Source organism: Mauremys reevesii, linkage group 8, assembly GCF_016161935.1.
Source record: "Mauremys reevesii isolate NIE-2019 linkage group 8, ASM1616193v1, whole genome shotgun sequence".
Taxonomy (NCBI): Eukaryota; Metazoa; Chordata; order Testudines; family Geoemydidae; genus Mauremys; species Mauremys reevesii.
Window position 1 is genome coordinate 97,204,433 of NC_052630.1, and position 20,868 is coordinate 97,225,300.

At 46.1% G+C, this 20,868-nt stretch overlaps 1 protein-coding gene across 9 annotated transcripts in view; it reads left to right on the plus strand.

The window, feature by feature from the left end:
- The window catches only part of GLIS1 (GLIS family zinc finger 1), a 267,233-nt gene that overhangs the window by 98,275 nt on the left and 148,090 nt on the right, over positions 1-20,868 (plus strand). Inside the window, exon 1 of one of the 9 annotated variants that reach the window (XM_039486553.1) lies at positions 15,943-16,033. The exons of the other annotated variants lie outside the window; for them this stretch is intronic. The gene's annotated coding sequence lies outside the window, so the exon portion shown is untranslated. Of the gene's footprint in view, positions 1-15,942; positions 16,034-20,868 lie in introns of those variants that run through there. 9 annotated transcript variants of the gene reach the window in all.

The window sequence follows — 20,868 nt, forward strand, 5'->3', positions numbered from 1 at the left end:
GAGCTCACAAGTGCCAGCTTTGTGCTCAAGCGACATCTCCAGAGCGGCTGTCGTGGTCTGGCCTACTGTCTCTTGCATGGACATTTTATGCACTTCCGTCAAGGGCAGTAGAGGCAAGTTGCATGCTCCAATCAAAGTCGAATAAGGACATTTTATGCATGTCAGGGGAGGGAGGAAAATAGAAGAGAAGAGTTACATAGACAAGTGCATTGTGGAGATTGGGATCCGAGTCAGAGTCTGTGTGTTCATATAAAAAAATCTTTGACAAACCCCAGCATCTGGTAGTTCAGCTGTGGGTTTCCGTTGTTTGTTTTTCTATTCCGGTGCTAACCTGTCAGCACACTGTCATCCCCATATTTTGGATGTGCCTGGGTATACTAAGCATGCTGAGAGCTACGGAATGTCCTAGAGAGAATGGAAACTCCAGGCTCAGCATCATGCACCTTTTAAAAATTATGCTTTAAAACTTTTTTATATTAATGAAAATCCCATCAATTCATAGGAGAATTTAAGTGGATGACTTCTACTAACTCTATCCCAGTAGCATTGTCTGCATCAGTCCTTGAATTGCTGATGATTACTTGCCGTGAAAAAAAGGTGTTGTGTTTTTAAGGTCTGTGAGTTCCGTTGTTTCACCTAGTGGTAGTGTAGAAGCAGTACCTGCTAAGCAACCATACTTTGGAGCTGGGGGGTTCTGGTGGTATGTACAGGATAGAGGCTCATTTCCAACATTGAGAGGAAAGAAGGAACAGAAGGATACTATGAGAGTCTATAGATAGAAGATTTATACATGTCACATCCAAGAGATCACCTCCAAAAGACTGAGAAGTCCAATGAAGAAACATGAAATTCATGCAAATATCTGTGAGGGCTAATTTTGGCTTGTCTTCAGGGATAAAAGCTACTGGGTGGCACCTTTGCCCCCTTCACTTTAGTGAGCCTATGAGGAGGGATATTGTACCCTGGATATTGCGCGGACAGCATTAAATATTTCATGCTGTGTGGCAAGGGAAGTTAGAGAACTCATTGGACCTTAAAAGGAAAAAATAGACTAAAAAAGTGGTGACTTCTCTACTATTGGCCATAGACTGTAGCAGCAAGTCTATGTACACTTGCATCTAATATACAGGACCTGAAGAAAGGTCAGGAGAGATTCCCACCAAAGTCAGGAATTGTTTTCTTTTGTATCTTGTTTATTTTATTTGCAGCTAACAGAAGGTGGGGCATAACTCTAATCATTTGCTGTGTGTGTGTGTGTGTGTGTGTGTGTGTGTGTGTGTGTGTGTATAGTTGGAATTCCATTACACAGAAGCAAGATACATTTCTAGCCCCTGTTGTTACAGAAGAGAAAATTCACTGAATAAATAAGATGCAGCCTCAAGCCCTGGGAAGTCATTTGCGTTATTTACAGACTTAGGCCTAACATCAGTGGGAGTCATGCACATGTCTCTGAGCCCAGAATTTGGCCCTATTGGTGCGTAGAAGATGCCTGTACTTAGTTGCGTCTCATTCACAAGGTTGCAGTTCATGCCCAGCCTCGTCTTTCCCTGCCAGTGTGTATTCCAGCAGGAAAGTGATTGCAACTAACTCCCATTAGAAATAATGTGACACATTATTCCCACACTATCTGGGGTGCCATTTTTAGAGCTACACTGTTCTCTTCTTTCTTCTGGTCAGTGTCAGCATCAGCTCAGATGAAAAATATGACAACAGAGAGAACCTCTGTTCTTTTTCATTTCCTCAGTTTTCTCTTTTGGTACTTCTAAGGGCTGCCTTACTTTCCCCGACACTGTCTCACTCTAATATTTCAGTCAGCATGTTCAGGAGCACATGAATTTCTGCATGGTGAATCTGTATTTTTGTGATCTGTATTCTGATCATTCTCTCAGCAGTCATTTAGGATAGGTGGCGGCAGGAAGACCAGCAGGCGACTCAAACGCTGCTTGGTCTAATGAGGGAGCAAACGGACACGCTCCGGCGCCTTGTAGATGTTCTGCAAGACCGCAGGCAGGAGGAGAGAGCCCCCCTGCAGTGCATCTGCAACCGCCCTCCAACGCCAAGAAGTCCTGTCCCCCCCCTCACCCAAAGTTACAAGAAGGAGGGGCGGTAGGGGCCGTGAGAACTGTCCCTGCACCGCAGCAGACCGCTAATGTTCGAGACACCTCTCGCGCTGTAAATTTGTACAAGTTCTTTCCTTACAGCATCAACCAGTCCCAACTCCAAGTTTAAACCCCCCACTGTGTACTACATTATTAAAAGCGGTTTGGTGTTACTCACTGTTTCCGTCACGTTTCTCGTGTCAGAAGACTTTCTGTGGGTGTGTGTGTGTGTGGGGGGAATTGTAATTGCAGTGCATAGCCCACAGTACCATGGTACAGACTTGGGTGCAGGGTCAACTGCAGGGCACACACAGACTGCAGTCACTAGGCACCAGGGTCAGTCTGTGTGGTGTATGCTGCCCCGGGTCTTTCGTTGATGTGTATGCTTGTCCAGGGTCCTGGTGCCTGCCATCCCCGAATGTAAAGGCAGGCTTCCCTTCACATGCACTTCGACCGTAGCCACGATCCTCCCCGGTGCCCTGAGCCCCAAAAAGAGCCCTCATCCAGGGGCAGATACTCACCCTTCCCCCACACCCCTCCCAACACCCAAACCCACAGCCCACAGCCGTCATGTAAACCCCTATCCAAAGACGGCACCCCTCGCCCCTTCCTGCAAACCCACCCATTCCTGCAACCCTCCCCCTACATGCACAACCACCGTAAACCGTCCCCCACCCCACAGACCTATGTAGGAGCAGGAGGCTGTCCGTCCTGTTTTGGACAAGCGGTCTGTACATCAGTGCACACCTTACCCAGCACAGAATGCTTCCATGTTTCAACCAAGAAACAGAAATGCAAAGTCAACGAAAGATTTATTATTAATTACTGTAACATTTCATTAGTTTTAAAACGTGCTTTGGAAGTGGGGGAAACTTGGAGAACCGGGTTTGTGAGCTCAGATCTAACTCGACACATACAGACACAGGCCCATGATCAGGCTCTCTTAAAATCAAGTGGACAGTCACAGGTTACCCTGCTCTGCGAAACTCGCTTTCAAAGCCTCCTGATGCACATCGCTTCCCGCTGGGATATTCTCTCGGCACGGGTGTCTGGCTGATCGTAAACAGCAGCCAGGCGATTTGCCTCAACCTCCCAAGCGGCCAAAAGGTCTCGCCTTGCTCTCACATAGATTGTGGAGCACACAGCAAGCAGCAATAACTACGGGATATTCTTTCGCTGATGTCCGAGCGAGTCAGTAAGCTCCGCCATCTCCCCTTGAGACGTCCGAAAGCACACTCCACCACCATTCTGCACTTGCTCAGCCGGTAGTTGAAGAGTTCCTTCTCACTGTCCAAGGCGCCTGTATAGGGCTTCATGAGCCAGGGCATTAGCGGGTAGGCCGGGTCCCCGAGGATCACTGTAGGCATCTGCACATCCCCAACCGTTATTTTGTGGTCCGGGAAGAAAGTACCTGCCTGGAGGCGTCTAAACAGACCAGAGTTCCTGAACACATGCGCATCATGAACCTTGCCCGCCCACCTGACGTTGATGTTGGTAAAACGTCCCCTATGGTCCACCACAGCTTGCAGCACCATTGAAAAGTAGCCCTTTCGGTTAATGTACTCGCTGGCCTGGTGGGCTGGTGCCAGGATAGGGATGTGAGTCCCATCTATAGCCCCACCGCAGTTTGGGAATCCCATCGCGGCGAAGCCATCTATGATGACCTGGACATTTCCGAGAGTCACTACCTTTGAGAGCAGTTGCTCAACGATTGCGTGGGCTACTTGAATGACAGCAATCCCCACGGTAGATTTGCCCACGCCAAAGTGGTTCGCTACTGACCGGTAGCTGTCTGGCGTTGCTAGTTTCCAGAGAGCAATGGCCACTCGCTTATGCACACTCAGGGCTGCTCGCATGCGTGTGTCCTGGCGCTTCAGGGCAGGGGACAGCAAGTCACACAGTTCAAGGAAAGTGCCCTTACGCATCCTGAAGTTTCGCAGCCACTTTGTGTCATCCCAGACCTGCAGCACTATGCGGTCCCACCAGTCTGTGCTTGTTTCCCGGGCCCAGAATCGCCGTTCCACACCATGAACGTGACCCATTGCCACCATGATCTCCACTGCCCGGCGTACCCTGCTTTCTGAGAGGTCTGTGCCACTCTCCTCACCGCGCTGCCGGAGCCTCCTCGCCCGGTTTCTCAGCAGCTGACTGTTGCAGAGGTGGACGATAAGGTGCGAGGAGTTGACAACGGCCATAAGTGCAGCGATGATCACAGCGGGCTCCATGCTCGCAGTGATGTGGCGTCCGCGCTGTAACCGACCAGACAAGGGCGCGAACAGATTTCCCGCCGGCGCTTTCAGGGAGGGAGGGCGTGATTGACGGTTCAATGACGACAGTAACCGAAAACCACCCTCGACACATTTTTTCACCCAGCAGGCATTGCGAGCTCTACCCAGCATTCCAATGGGCAGCGGGGACTGCGGGAACTGTGGGATAGCTTCCCACAGTGCACCGCTTCCAAAGTCGACGCTGGCCCCGTGAATGTGGACTCAGAAGTTCGAATTTGTGTATTTAGTATGGATACACAAATTCGACTTCATAAGGTCGAATCCACAAATTCGACTTAAGTAGATTCGAAATAGTCCTGTAGTGTAGACAAGGCCTTAGAGACTAACCAATTTATTTGGGCATAAGCTTTTGTGGGCTATAACCCACTTCATCAGATGCATGGAGTGGAAAATACAGTAGGCAGGTATAAATGTACAGCCCATGAAAAGATGGGAGTTGCCTTACCAAGTGTGGGGGGCAGGGGGCAGTGCTAATGAGGCCAATTCAGTCAGGGTGGATGTGGCCCATTCCGAACAGTTGACAAGAAGGTGTAAATATCAACAGAAGGAAAATTAGTTTTTATAGTGACCCAGCCACTCCAAGTCTTTATTCAGGTGTAATTTGATGGTGTCAGGTTTGCAAATTAATTCCAGCTCTGCAGTTTCTCCTTGAAATCTATTTTTGAAGTTTTTTTGTTGAAGAATGTCCACTTTATCTCATACTCTCAACGTCACACACATCCCCACTCACACCTGTACACATTTTCCACAATCAGACCCCATCGCTAGCTGCTAACATGCAGCCATTTCCCCAAGATCTGTGTGATTAATATTTTTCACATAAAAAAAATCATTTCTCTGCAGTTTGGCATGATCTCTGGCAAAAATGGAATTCAAACCCCATATGAGACTCCTCCAACATGGGCTCTAAAGCAATTGCCTATTTCTTCTGCTTTTTCAAAAAGTACATTTGTTATTTTGGTTTCTTGACAACTTTTTGCTGAGGTTTTGGCTTTACTTTATGGTTTGACCAAGAGTGTTTCAAGCCAAATAATTCACAGACAAGGTGTTATAACTGAAAGTTCTGGTAGTGAATAATTATACACTAGGAGCGAAGTTCACTCCTCTGCAAAGTGGGTGAATCATACCTACATAGCAAAGAGGCCTTGTGCTAGCTCTCTGCACAGGGTATATTTCTCCCTGATGGTATGCTACTATTAGAGTATTAGTTTTCTAAACATACAGGTTGAAAAGTCGGGATATGCGTAATCAAAGTTAGGCAACCAACCCTAACTCTCCCTCTCATGCAAGACACTGTCAGATTGCACAGAACCTCAGCTTTCATTTTAAAAATGTATGTTAGGCTTGTGAACAAAATCTTTCGTATGTGAACTGAATGCAATTGATGCAGTAAAATCTCCCTGCATCTGCAGGCGGCTTCAGACAATAACTCAGTGGTGTGAACTTCCTTACCCCCATTAAGCTCATTGGATTGTCTGCTCTAAAGCTTGGTGCTAAGACTTCAACATTACCTATTCTGTTGCTGATCATTTTACCAGAAGGACTGGGGAAGGAGTGCAAATCATGCCCACGGGGAGGTGGGAATTGGGAGTAGCTGCGAGGAAGGAAAGGTAGAGGGAAGACCAAAGGAGAGACAGATGAGAAAGGGGCGCTTTCAAGCAACAGAGAAGAAACATGCACATCCACAAACTCTACTCCTCCCAAAGGCTAAGATCATCTCCACACTCTTTCTATTACTTGACACCTTGCCTGGGTAGCATGAAAAAAGTAAACACACACACACACACAAGTTCAATATGTATAGCCATAATTACAGCTTTTAGAATGTCATAGCACAGTCATGACACTTTCTCCCTCTACCCTCCCAGCCCTGGAAATGCATGAATAGTCTGAAATTATTCTAACGTGCTCTACTGAAACTGATACTATGTTAATAAAGCCCGCAGTATATTAGCATATGGTCACAGGGTCCAGTTCAGTTGTCAGTCAGGTGTAACTGTCAAAGACAATTGCATAACAACATTATGAAACTGGTATAAGTAAGATCAGGCCAAAAAAGTCTCTATAGTTGATTATGTGATGATCCACTTTAGAGTCGAGCCAACACCTCCATTTTAAAGGAAGCTTCAAGCACACAGTTAGAGATGCTAAAGTTGCAGCTAGCAACTCTGGAAATCTTGGCAACTGACTGAACCAAGTAGTGAACCATAGAGGGAAGGCTCTTGTTTGAACAGACCTGATTTAAGAGCCTTGGGCAGAGAAAGGCTTGCTTGCTATGACTTTAGGCAAATTTCCCATCCCTTTCCTCCTTCCATCTTCACACTGTGCTAGCCTCGGTAACGATGGGCGATGATGATTTATGTCTGGAATGTGTATTTTTATGTGAATTCGTTGCGGGAGAAAACTGTCAGGTTAAGAGCCCTGGAGACTGAAACCTTCTATTTATCCTCATAGCACGTAAAGCATGCATAGAAGAAATGCATGCTTCCCCATACTTCCATGTCAAGGTGCCTGAATCGTATACTGTGAGAACCATCTCTAAGGCTGAGAAATGGGAAGGTGGGACATGGAGGCCTAGAATAAGATGGATGGGGCTCAGACATTGAAGCAAATGGCCATAGCATAACAACATCAATAAGACACGCCCATTTGGTTTATAGATTTTACACAAGACAGGACTATTCAAATCATCTTGTGTGACCGTCTATGTAACACACACAGACCATTGCATTTCACTAAGTGATTCCTGGATCTAGCTCAATAACTTATAGTTGAACTACAGTGTATCTTTTAGCAAGATATCCTGTCTTTACCTGAAAACTCCAAATGATGGAGAATTACCACAGCTCCTGGTAATCTGTTCCACTAATTCTGACTCCCAAGGTGCATCTTTACAGTTTGAACTCTGGTGACTTCAATTTCCAGCCACAGGATCTCATTATTCCCGTTTGACATAGATTAACGAACACTTGTGTCTCAGATATCTTCGCCCTGTGTAGGTAATTATAGACCACGCTCAAGTCACCTCTTCACCTTCTCTTCAATAAATTATATAGATTCAGCTATTACTGATTTTTCATTGTAAGGCATATATTCCAGACCATAAATCTTTCTTATAGTTCTTCTCTGAACCCAGGCTGTTCAATTTTTCAACATCCTCGTTAAGGTGTCAACACCAGAACCGGACACAGCATTAGTCCCATCAATGCCATATACTGAGGTAATATCGCCTCCCTATTTCTGCTTGACTGTCCTACATTTATACATCCAAGTATCTTTTTTGCCACACTGGGAGCTCCTGTTCATTTGGTTAAATTCTTGATGCTTCTGCTGAGGCTGCCAATTCTAGCCCACTATGCTTGCAGTGTTTTTTGTGATATTAACATGAGCCCAGGAATGAGGTCACCAATTTATACCACATCAGCAGCCAAATAACGAGCCAGGTTAGGTCCTGATGTAGATGGAACTAACTAACTCCCCTGAAGACAACATGCACCACTGAAATCAATGGAGTCACCCGGTGTGTAAATGATAGGTTAGCAAAAACACCCCTTATTTTAAAGACTGTAACAACTGCACAGGCTCGGTAGCCACTTAGTAAAGTGAGAAAAATTCAGCATTTGACATTTTAAAAACAAACAAAACAAAAAACAAACAAACAAAAAAAGGCCCCAGCAATTCACAACAAAGATTCACTGAATACGAGATTTCTGTTTTTTTAATGAAGCCAATTTTTGGTTTGCCTTGTTTTCTTTCAGTGAGAGCACATCTGAACCCTAAGGCTGGCCGGCAACAGAAGGCAGAACATAACTAAGTGAAGCCGTTTAAAAAACAAACAAGCCTGGAACTGAGCATTAGTGTGCGAAGTTTCAGCACCATGCCGAGTTGCAGCCCTTCAGAACCTCCCGTTCCATGTGTGTGCGATGCTGCTGACACAGGGTCTCCCTCCACTGTCTCTGCTCTGCCGCCTCCGCTCTGGAGCAGGCCATCAGTTCCTGGAACATGTCGTCCCTAGTCTTTTTCTTTCGGCGTCTAATCTGAGCCAGCCTCTGCGAGGGGGATGCTGGGGCAGTCCGGGAAAGAGCCGAAGCTGTGTGATGCGAAAAAGTAGGTGATTTCCTTGAACACATACATGTTTGCCAACAGTAAACACAGTCTAGTCAGTTTCAGTTAACAAGACCAAAGAGGGAACCAAGTCTCAGGAGATCTCAAAACTAGTCCGAGATTTCGGAATACGCTCTCATTGGCGGCGCCATTGCACTGGAGAGCGCTGCGAGAAAGACAGTTGCATCCCTCTTGCACAAAGTCCTGGTAAGCCTTACAGTACATACTGCTTATCAGTTAGTGGTTAGCTGTGCTCTCCTGCTAAAGACAATGTGCAAAGCAGAAAGGATGAGCCTTTTGCAGCCCCTCCCGCCAGTGCACGGGAACGATCAATGCATGCTTGTTCTCTGTGGCCTCTCGCGTGGCTGTTAGGCGAGGGTCATTGTTATGCAACCTAATTGTAAACCATTAACAATAGTAACACTACACTAATTGCCCTACTTAGATGCAGTATTTGCAGAACGAGATCACCCTGAGGCGGGTCACTCGTGCCCAGAAAGACAGGATGTTACGGGACGCACTGCACAGACCAGGACCATATGCAGCAATGCTAGTTGAGGCAATGGTTCCACTCTATATTCGGATGTCCTGGCGTGGAAGAGTCTGCTTCCACGGAGCGCCCAACAAGGCACCTCTTCCGACGAACCTCATGCGGAGGCTTTGCGAGGAACTGAATGACACCTTCGTGGAAATGTCGCTAGAGGATTATTTTTCTATCCCCATTTGTGTGGACCTTCTCTTCATATAGTTTAATATTTAGAATTTTGTAAATACAGTTTCTATTTTTTCTATAACAATGTTATAAAAAATAAATGTTTATACGTGTGTAGCACTTACCGCCTGATCCTTCCCCTGATTCCGAGTCCGGGTTAACGGCAGGGGAGGGTTGGTAGGGGATCTCTGTGAGGGTGATGAAGAGATCCTGGCTGTCAGGGAAAGCGGGAGTGTGTTCGCTGTCGCCTGCGCCGTCCTCAAAAGACCCTTCCTCATCTTCCCCATCGGCGAACATCGAGGAGGAACTGTCCCGGTACACTATTCCGTCCTCGGAGTCCACCGTCACTGGTGGGGCAGTTGTGGCAGACCCACCTAGAATGGCATGCAGTGCCTCGTAGAAGCGGCATGTCTGGGGCTGTGCTCCGGAGCGTCCGTTTGCCGCTCTGACTTTTTGATACCCTTGTCTTAGGTCCTTGACTTTCACGCGGCACTGCATCGCATCCCGGCTGTATCCTTTCTCTTTCATGGCTTTCGAGACCTTCTCGAAGGTCTTCGCGTTCCGCTTGCTGGAGCGCAGCTCCGAGAGCACAGACTCCTCGCCCCACACAGTGATCAGATCCATGACTTCCCTGTCAGTCCATGCTGGGGACCTCTTTCTATTCTGGGATTGCCCGGACTCCTCTGCTGGAGAGCTCTGCATCGTTGCAGGTGCTGCGGAGCTCGCCCCGATGTGCAACCAGAACGTCAGATTCAAACTGCCCAGACAGGAAAATGAATTCAAATTTCATGGTCATTTCCTGTGTGGCTGGGCAGAGAATCCAAGCTCGGACTGCTGTCCAGAGCGTCAACAGAGTGGTGCAGTGTGGGATAGCTCCCGGAGCTACTAAGTTCGATTAGCATCCACACCAAGCCTAATTCGAGCTAGCCGTGTCGAATTTAGCGTTACTCCACCTGCTGGGGTGGAGTACCAAATTCGAACTAAAGAGCCCTCTAGTTCGAATTAAATGGCTTCCTGGTGTGGACGGTTGAGCGGTTAGTTCGAATTAACGCTGATAAATTCGAATTAAAGTCCTAGTGTAGACCAGGCCTAAGGTGCCACAAAGACTCCTCGTTGTTTTTGCTGATACAGACTAACACGGCTGCTACTCTGAGATGAAGTTGTGTCCTCTCCTCCTAGAATAAGAGAATGGGAAAACATAGTAAGAGTTAACAATACTTGATAACTAACAGGAGGAAGGTGCTGCTTGTCCCTGGGAGAGTGCATTGGAAAAGGTACTATAAGCAGATGAACTCAGAGTGAAGAATTCAGTGGAGAACAAACAATCACAAAGTGTTTCCTAGGAAAGGAGCTGAATTCTCACCTTTGGGAGGGCCAGAGACTTGAGAGGAGATGGCTCTGAGCTGTAGTGCGCGTGCATGTGTGTGTGGTGTGTATGGTGACGTGTGTGTCCTTTGAGATTATTTTTCTATAATAAAAGTCTGGATGCTTTTGGACATCAGCTGCTTCTTCAATTTAAAGTTTACCTCTCCCACATGACACTGTATGAGCTTGTGAGATGAGGCTGTCTTTGTAGAAATGACTTTCCTTGGCTGTTAGTGGCCTTGCAACACTACTTCCATACTTCTGAAACCTTTTCCTGGTAACTGAACATCATGAAGGAAGCAGTATTGGTCTGGCTATGCTTGGCATATATATATTTAAAATACTGTTGAGTACAGGGGTGGTGCCAGTGTCTTCCCTGTGCGGGGTAGGGAAGGCTGAGGTAGGCTAGACAGAAAATTGGGGGGAAGAGCTATACATCTTGTGGGCACAATATTTTTTTTTAACATTAGGGGGTGTGGAATGTATTTGGGTGGGGTGTGAGCTGCCCCACTCTGAAGGCCCGGCTGCTGGCCAGGTACCAGCTCTGAAGGCAGTGCTGCTGCTAGTAGCAGCACAGAAGTAAGGGTGGCAATACCATACGAAGCCATCCTTACTTCTGCATAACTTTTGACCTTTGCACTGGGAGGGGTGGCTACAGGGGAGCTAAGGCAAATTTTGAGGTGGCTATAGCCCCCACAAGCCTCCCCTAGCATCACCCCTGGTTGAGAAGGATGCTGCATAAGTTCTTTTTGGGGCTATGTGGTCATATATGTTGACACAATGCATGTGCAAAGTACCATATGGCAATCCCCAACCTCTGTGTCAGTGCACACTTTTGTGTTTTTAATGTCCATAGGGATGAATACCTGGCAGAGTATCTAGAAGATCCATAGAATAGAGAGAGTTAAATATATGGGAATAGAGACCTCTCAGTGTAAGGAGAATTTAGTAAGAAATGGGAAAGAAAGGAGCCTGCATGTGAGCCACAGGAGACATATGTTGGTTATTAGTGAATTAAATGACTTAAAGGAAAAACCATTAAAAAATAGACTCGCGCTTAATTTGTGTGTATGAAAAGATACTTTCTGCTCAAAGGAGTTGCATTAAATTACTATTAAATCATATCCACACTAGAGAAAATTCAGGTGCCCTTCATCACAAAATGTGTGAACTTCTGTATTGAGAGAACCATTCTGTAGTTCTTCTCATCTCTTGGGCCTGTCTGAATACAGTCTGCTGTAAAAACCCCGACGTTTCAAATTCAGAGTAATAAATAAAGACAAACTGAAGACAGAGAGATGTGTGTGCGTGCTGTAGGGTTATGTTTTCTTGTATGTATTGATATGCACAATGAAATTGGTTCAAAGTGTTGGATTTGTCATGGTTCCCTTGGACAGTGGGAGCACAGGATTGCCCGTCGACCTGATTAGTAGGAGCAGAAAGCTGAAACCCAAACAGGCTGTCGGCGGCTGCCAGTTATTATACAATACAGTGAATGTTCCTGGCGTTTCAAATGTAATGGGCCAGCACCCAGATGGTGTGATGGGCTTCAGCTGGGGTTGAGAACTGTGAATCCATGCAGAGCAAGGTGGAAGTGACAGTATTATATAGCATACCAGTAGAATGCTATATTTCTCTGTTGTGTCTGAGCTGGGTATTTGTAGGTATGTGGAACTATAATAAGGACTGGATTATGAGTGCCCAGAAAAGTGGAGAAGGTAGGGACCCTTCCCTCCACTTTTGCAGGCAGCAGCCAGGATTCTGATGTTTGTCCTTCCCGCAAGTAAGATCCAGGGGCAGCATAGCACAGTCGGTGGTGCAAGACATTGGAAAGGGGGCATGACTAGCTGGAGCAGGGTGTGACCATTGCCCCATTCTCCCTTCCCTGTTTGGGCCGGCACTGGGAGAAGCATACTCTGCACACCTCTAACCAGCATTCCCCAAGAGGCATCCTGCCAGCATCTGTCCCTTGTAAGCAGAGCGCCTCTAGTCACTGACATTGGTGTGGTACCCCTCTGCATCTTCCCCCCAGTGTAGTTGTTGGATTGAGGTAGATCGGTGTTCACTTACTCAGCAAATGGGTCTAACAAATGATGATGATGATGATGTTCGTCCATCGTTTTCGAAGAAGACCTTAACATCTATCAGGTTGTGAGCTGTCCACGGTGCGTCCGCAAATGGCTGGTAAGGCCAATACGGGCATGAAATGTTCTGCCACATGTCGGGCAGACATGTGTGGGCACCACTGTTACAACATTTGCAGCTCTGGCTTTACGGAGTGCTCGCTTCTCTTGTGCTAGGGTTATCCTTCTGGCTTCAGATGTCTGGCAGCCTTGATGGATCAGCGTACGCCATGTCGATCGGTCTTGTGCCAGGGTTTCCCAGGAGGTGATGTCGATATCCAGGGACTTAAGAGAGGCTTTCAGCGTATCTTTGTATCGCTTCTTTTGTCCCCCGTGCGATCGCTTTCCTTTAGACAGCTCACCATAGAAGAGCTGTTTGGGGATGCGGTGGTCTGGCATCCTTGCAACATGGCCTGCCCAGCGTGTCTGGGCTTTCATAAGCAGAGTGTAAACTGACGGCAGGCCTGCTCTGGAAAGGACTTCTGTGTCAGGCACCTTATCCTGCCACCGAATCCTCAGAAGTCTGCGGAGGCAAGTCGTGTGGAAGTGGTTCAATTGCCTAGCGTGCCTCCTGTATACAGTCCGGGTCTAACAAATACTTATTATGGCAAAACACTCCGAGAATAGTGATCAGTTACTCACAAGTGGGAAGCTTATCCGGACAGTCTCATCACAGTAACCTCCAGCACCAGACAATACAGCTTCGACCTCCCTTTGTCACACAAACTTATTTATAACTTTTTGTTATCTTTTTTTATACATATGTATTAGTCTGTCATTTCCATGTTAACTCTCCTTCCCCATCAGTACAGGCTTAGTGTTAGTCCAAACCACTCTTTTCTGGCTTTTTAGTTACCTTATCTTTTCTTGTTCTCACAAACACGATTATGCTGTAATTTCTTACACATGCGCAACACTAAATATGATTACTCTGCAATTTCTGTCACATACCCAGTTCTTCTTATGCTTTTGCTGTTTAACGTTATCAGGACAGGCTCTTAAAATTCACAGCAGGCATCTGTTCGGCCTAAATATGTCTCCATTCCCAACAGTGACAATGGCTTTTAAAGACAATATCTAACCATAACTAAGTAAATATGCAATAGAATAACCTAATTCCATCCAGGGAACTGTTGTATTTGGGATACTGCAAAAGCTAAGTCTTTATTATTTTTCTGACATCAACTGAAGTCACTAGGCATTACTCCCATATGCAGAAATTGTTCCATATGTTGATGGCATATTTTATACCACAGGACTGGAAATGGAAGGTTATGGCTATTTCAAATCTTGTGGATTAATTAACTAAGAGAATATTTCCTTCCTTTAAAAGCCACAATAACTCCTTTTTGAAGTTCACATTTTCTTGTCTATTCTTAGTCTTGGATCTCTTGCATTTCTTTTCAACTTAAGCAAAAACATGAACTTGATCAGACAAAATGAGCCTATTCCTCCTTTCTTTTGTTTATGACTAGCTAATGGGACTTCTTTGCATGGACCAGCTGCTGGGGTGAGGAAGGAAAAAGCCACCTGGAGCCTAGACTAGTGCTAATGTTTACTGCATTAAAATAAATGAAAGTAAACAACATTCATCTTGTTGACTGGGCACAAACACTACGTCACACTAAATACATTCATATGACTATGGCAGAAAAAATGCATTTGTGGGGCCCTTCCCATCACTTTCCAGTGTTTCAGGGTCTGAAGATTATATATGGCCTATCACTTTTAAATCCACTCTTCCGTTAGAGATCTCTATGCTACAGTTTTTTTCCCAAGTAGTGGTACAGTGCATACACACCACTGTTTTCCCTCTGTTCCCATTGCTCCCGGACATTTCTTCCATGTCTTGCTCATGACGCCAAAGTGTTTTTCAAAAGTAAACAGACAGCCATCTTCTCCGGTGTTTCTCCAGTCCCTTTGGAGTGCTAATCCCTCTAACGTGCCAGTCCAGTGCAGTCCTTGTTGCAATTGTGAATAGCTCCTTTTATAGCAGATCTGTATAAAGGCAGGACATATATGTGTTGTGCATCTAGTTAGTCAATATAAGGACTCTCCTGGCATATAAGAATATGCAGCATTGTTCGTAAGTTTGTTGGTTCAATAAAGCTGTTGTTCATTGCAAAAAGTTTAACAGACCCTTCCTCACGGAGCGCTCCCTCGTTATGTACCCAGCAGCTGATCAAATTCTGGCCCTTCACCATTTTATCACAAAGTAAGTGGATTGCTACAGTGTGTGGCTCATAACAAATTCCTAGCTGGGTGAGAGAAAGTTAGGAGTGTGTCCCTTCTCCACTGTATTGAAGATGTTGGTTTGAGAAGCATTCTCTAGGCACATTAATGGCTGCCCGCTGCTCAAGAGTTTTGCAGTGTTGTTAGATTGTGTTGGCATCAGGATTGTACATAGGGTTGCCAACTTTCTAATCGCACAAAACCAAACACCCCTGCCTCACCCCTTCGCCGAGGCCCCACCCCCACTCACTCCCCTCCCTCCCTCCCGTCACTCACTCTCCCCCCACACCCTCACTCACTTTCACCGGGCTGGGGCAGGGGGTTGGGGTGCAGGCTTCAGCTGGGGATGTGGGCTCTAGAGTGGGGCCAGGGATGACTTTGGGATGCAGGAGGGGGCTCTGGGCTGGGGCTGAGGGGTTCAGAGTAGGGGAGGAGGTGCAGGCTCTGGCTGAGGGTGTGGGCTCTGGAGTGGGGATGGGGATGAGGGGTTTGGGGTGAAGGAGGGGGCTGGAGCAAGGGATTGGTGTGTGGGTGGGGTGTGGGTTCTGGAAGGGAATTTGGGTGTGGGCAGGGACACCGGGCTAGGGCAGGGGTTTGGGGTGCAGGAGGGGGGGTGAGAGGTTTGGGGTCCCTGCAGCACTTACCACAGCTCCCATTGGTCGCAGTTCCCGGCCAACGGGAGCTACGGAGCCAGCCCTCTGGGTGGGAGCAGCGCATGGAGCCTCCCTGGCCACCCATGAGTCTAGGGGCGGTAGGGACCTGGAGGCCGCTTCCGGGAGCCATGTGGAGCTAGGGTAGGCAGGGAGCCTGCCTTAGTCTTGGGCCCCCGCTGTGCCGCTGACCGGGCTTTTAACGCCCCGATCGGCGATGCTCACTGGAGCCGCCATGGTCCCTTTTCGACCGGGCGTTCCAGTCGAAAACTGGGCGCCTGGCAACCCTGATTTTGTACATGTTGTTAAGAGACAGGGGAGCTCACCTCAAATGAGTACACTCTCAGCCACGCTCTCCCAGAAAGTGCAAGATGAAGATAAAACTGATTGACTGCAGGTTTTTATTTCTGGCGGCCTCCAACTAAAAGGAATTGCTGTTCATTTAGCAAGGACATTGCAGGTATTATGGTTTTGAGCTTTTATTTTTTTATTTTAACATGTATAGAATTGTATGTGTGAATTAAGGACCTGATCCTGCAAACATTCCAGCATGTCATTCCATTCACTTTAATGGTATGATGTGTGGGAGTAAACCTACGCAGGTGAGTACGGCCTAGTCTACACTTAAAAGCTTTTAGCTATGCCAGTTAAAAGCCCTAGTGTGGGTGCAGTTATACCAATTTTACTGTGCTTTTATACCACTGTAACTGCATCTATGCTAGAGTGTTTTAGCAGTATAACTATGGCAGGAATAATTATACTGGCAAATCCCTCCTGGTGTATAAAAGGACTAAGTGTGTGTTTACTATCATGCCTTCAGTACAAAACTCGGGCACCTGGCAAATTATGTATGTGGCCCTCAGTGCATGGGGTGGGCAGCCCTACTGTATAGGGTTATATTTGCATCTTCTTAGATATACTTGTTGATGGGTCCAGATAGGAGCCCCTCTTTGCTATTGTTCTGCAAAGCATTGACAAATGTATAACTATAGCCCATGTATCAAAAACCTTGAGAATTAGACTTCTATTCATTCATGCTTTTTTGATGTTTTTAAACAAGGAATTACACCACGTTTCACTGGACAAAGCTTATATCCTCCATGTGCCTGTTAGCAAGGTTTAGGATTTCCTTGTTAATCAAAATCATGTTATGAGAGCTTAATTTTCCTAAAACATTTATTTTAACATTTTTTCCTGTTATTAAAATACAAACTGTGAAGGAGTAAAATACGATCACAGAAAATGGCCAAATGTGCTTCACCAGTGATATTATTGGGGTTGCCTTCACCAATGACTGAGGTGAAGACCAGACCTATATTTTGTGTGGATTGGAAAAGACTCTCTACTAATTACTACATCTAGGTATGATGCACATTTTTGGTCTTGTATCTCTGTTCCAGGCACGGGCGGCTCTGTGTTTTTTGCCTCCCCAAGCATGGCAGGCAGGTGGCATTTGGCGGTGCGCCTGCAGGCAGTCCGCTAGTCACGCGGATTCAGCGGTGCACCTGCGGGCGGTTCACTGGTCACATGGATTCAGCGGCATGCCTGTGGGAGGTCTGCTGGTGCCGTGCCATCGGCATCCCCACCGCTGAATTGCTGCCGAAGCCGCGGGACCAGCAGACCTCCTGTAGGCGTGCCGCTGAAAGCCACCTGCCTGTAGCCCTCACAGCAACCGGCAGGCCACCCCCCATGGCTTGCCGCCCCAAGCACGCACTTGCTGCGCTAGTGCCTGGAGCCGCCCCTGGTTCCAGAGGTGGGCAAACTATGGCCCGAGGTCCACATCAAGCCCTTTAGACATTTTAATCCGGCCCTTGAGCTCCCGCTGGGAAGCGGGGTCTGGGACTTGCCCTGCTCCACGCGTGCTGTGGCTCCGTGTGGCTCCTGGAAGCAGCAGCATGTCCTCCCTCCGGCTCCTATAGATAGGGGCAACCAGTGGGCTCTGCATGCTGCCCCTGCCCCAAGCACCATCCCCGCAGCTCCCATTGGTCGAGAACCATGGCCAATGGAAGCTGCAGGGGCGGTGCCTGTGGACAGGGCAGCGCACTGAGCCACCTGGCTGCACCTCTGCGTAGGAGCTGGAGGAGGGACATGCAGCTGCTTCTGAGAGCTGCTTGAGGTAAGCACCGTCTGGAGCCTGCATCCCTGACCCCCTCCCGCCCACCGAACCCCTTGGTCCCAGCCTGGAGCACCCTCCTGCACCCCCAACCCCTCTTCTCCGCCCCTCCCCCAAGCTCATACCCCCAGCTGGAGCCCTCAACCCCCATTCCAACCCCCTGCCCCAGCCCGGATCCCCCTCCCGTACCCTGAACTCCTCATTTCTGGCCCCACCCCAGAGCCTGCAACCCCAGCCAGAGCCTGCACCCCTCCCATACGCCAACCCCCAATTTCATGAGCATTCATGGCCCACCATACAATTTCCATACCCAGATGTGGCCCTCACGCCAAAAAGTTTGCCAACCCCTGGTCTGTTCTGTTTGGGAGCATAAAGTCTGGGGATCTGAGGTCAGGACTGAGAACCAGGAATTCCTGAGTTTCAATCCTGGCCATGATACAGACTCTATGTTCCTGGGCCAGCCACTGAACTTGTCTGAGCCTCAATTTACCAATATTTAAAATATTACACACCTAGGTCCTGATTCAGGAAAGCACTTCAATATATAAAGTCAATGGGACTTAAGCTCATTCCAGAGTAGGGATGGACTTCAGTGGTTGCTTAAGTGCTTTCCTGAATCTGGGCTTTGCTGATTTAGTATGTATGGGTGTTATGAAGAGTCATTTTGGTGTTGTGAATTAGCTAATGTTTGCAAAACCCTTTGAGGATAAAAAATATTAAGTATCATTACTGCATTTGTATGCTGTTGTTGTTTGTATATATTGGACTCCATGTCATGCCAGTACTAATAAAAGGGTTGCAGATCTCTAGAAAATGCTGGAATATTTTCAAGCTATTTTAGTTTGGAACAATGTAAAATGAAATGCTCTGTCTTTGCTGCAGTAATGTTGTCCCACTATTTTTACTCTTTCATCATATTGTGCGTAATCTGTAAAAAGAAATCCCACAGAATGTGGGGGGAAAAGGACAAACCAAATAGTTTGATTTAAAAAAATAAATTGAACATGAAATAATAAATATAGATGTGGCCAACATTTATGGTTCACATTTGCAAAAAAAAATATACATGGAATATATTTATCTTTCACAAATTCTAATAGACTGATGCCGTCTGAGTTATTTCAACGGGTATTTCCCCTTGATTTTTTGAGTTTGCTTGAGTTCCCCAGTCCTCTTGTATTCAGTCACACAATAAATCAATAACTTGATATCTTTTATCTTTCATTTTTATCATACTAACTAGACATTTTTTATAAGATTACTAGTTTAATTGATAAAGGTAATAGTGTTGATCTATATATAGACTTCTGTCATTCATTTGATTTGGTACCACGTGATAACATGATATTTTGACTAAAAAACTAGAACGATAAAACATTAACACGGCAGACATTAAATGGATTAAAAGCTGGCTAACTGACAAGTCTCAAAATGTAATTGTAAATGGGCTGAGGAAGTGGGCTAGTGGTGTCCCACAGAGATGGGTTCTTGGACCTATTTAACATTTTTATCTATGACCTGGAACAAAACATAAAATCAGTACTGATAAAATTTTCAGATAACACATGGATTGGAGGAACAGAACTGGCTGGGCATAAGCAAACTAGGCATTTTAATATGACCAAATGTAATTGTATCCATCAAGGGACAAAGAATGTAGGCCATGCTTACAAGGTGAAGGGACTCTGTCCTGGGAAGCAGTGATTCTGAAACAGACTTGTGGAGGAGGGGAGGAATGGTGGTTAATTAGCTGATTATAAGCTTCCAGTGCAATGATGTGGCCAAAATGTCTAATGCGATCCTTGGATGCATAAAAGGGGGAATATCAAGTTAGGAGTAAGGAGGTTATATTACTTCTGTATTCGGCACTGGTGCGACCATTTCTGGACTACAGTGTCCAGTTCTGGTGTCCACAATTAAAGAAGGAGGTTGATAAATTGGGAAACTTAGCCCCAAATTCAAACTGGTTTTACCACTGATTTCAGCTAAACCAGTGCAGGAACCATAGTTTAGAAAAGGCTCCAAAGACCTGAACTGTTTCCACAATCATTTAAATTATACATGTGTTTTTAGCAACTTCACCTAAAATAATGGTAGAAATGGTTCTGAGCCACAGAGCCCTGCTTACACAGTGGTTCCCACCAGTCTTAACACTATTTTAGCTTAATCAGTCCCAGAATTGGTCTGAATTTTTTTTTTAATTTTTCCAGTGTCGATATGACCTTAGGTGACATTTCTCCGATCATGCCATGAACAGAGCCAGAGTAAAGAAGCTTTCTGTGGATTTTGTGGGAGAAATGGAGTACACTGTGTAACCCGCCGTCAGGGCAAAAGCAGCTCTGCAGCCTTTCTGCAATAACTTTTAAAATTATGAGGTGTACAGGGGTCACATTGGCTTCTCCAGCTACACTGTAATTATGACCCCAATCCTGATACTAGACTTATCTACTTTGGTGGGCTATGCCTAGCTGATGCAAGAGTTCTGCTCTGCCAAACAGATGGTATATAGAGTCCCTTTGCATCCCTTCTCCAGGTTACCCAATTTTGGTGTGTTAGCACCCTGGCATTAGCAATTCTGTTGCACTGGGGGCCTTTCATGGTCTGTTCTATTACTGATGAATTTCACCTTTGAGTGAAAAATCCAGTAGCCTTTTGGTCTTCCACAAAAGGAATGTGGCGCTAGTAATGGTGCCAAATATAGTGTTCCATTTTTCAGAGATGCCATAGGTGGATTCTGGATGTTTTATCCCAAACACCCAGGAATGGATGGCAAAATATTTAAAAATAAAATGTAATTAAAGCGAATGAAGCAGCAAGAAAAAGTAAATGACCTAGTTAGCAGTCACTACAAAACCCACAATGCTCTGAGGATATCTAAGTATGTTAGGCAAATATTTCAAACCTATCTCTATTTTGAATATGAGTCATTTAAATTATATGTCATTCCAGTTATTTGTTCATTGGCCTTAATTAGGTAAGCTCTAAAGCACTGCAGCATATGTTTGTTGTTGAGCAATTATCCTTTCAATAAGACTTCACTCCCATCTGGCTGAAGGCCTAATGGTGAATTTTATCAACCAGAATGAAACCTCCATATGCACAGCCTAAATGAATAAGAAACGAGGTGTTCCCTGGGGAGGGAAAAGAGCTACTGCTATTTAGTTTTCTTGGTTTTAATACTT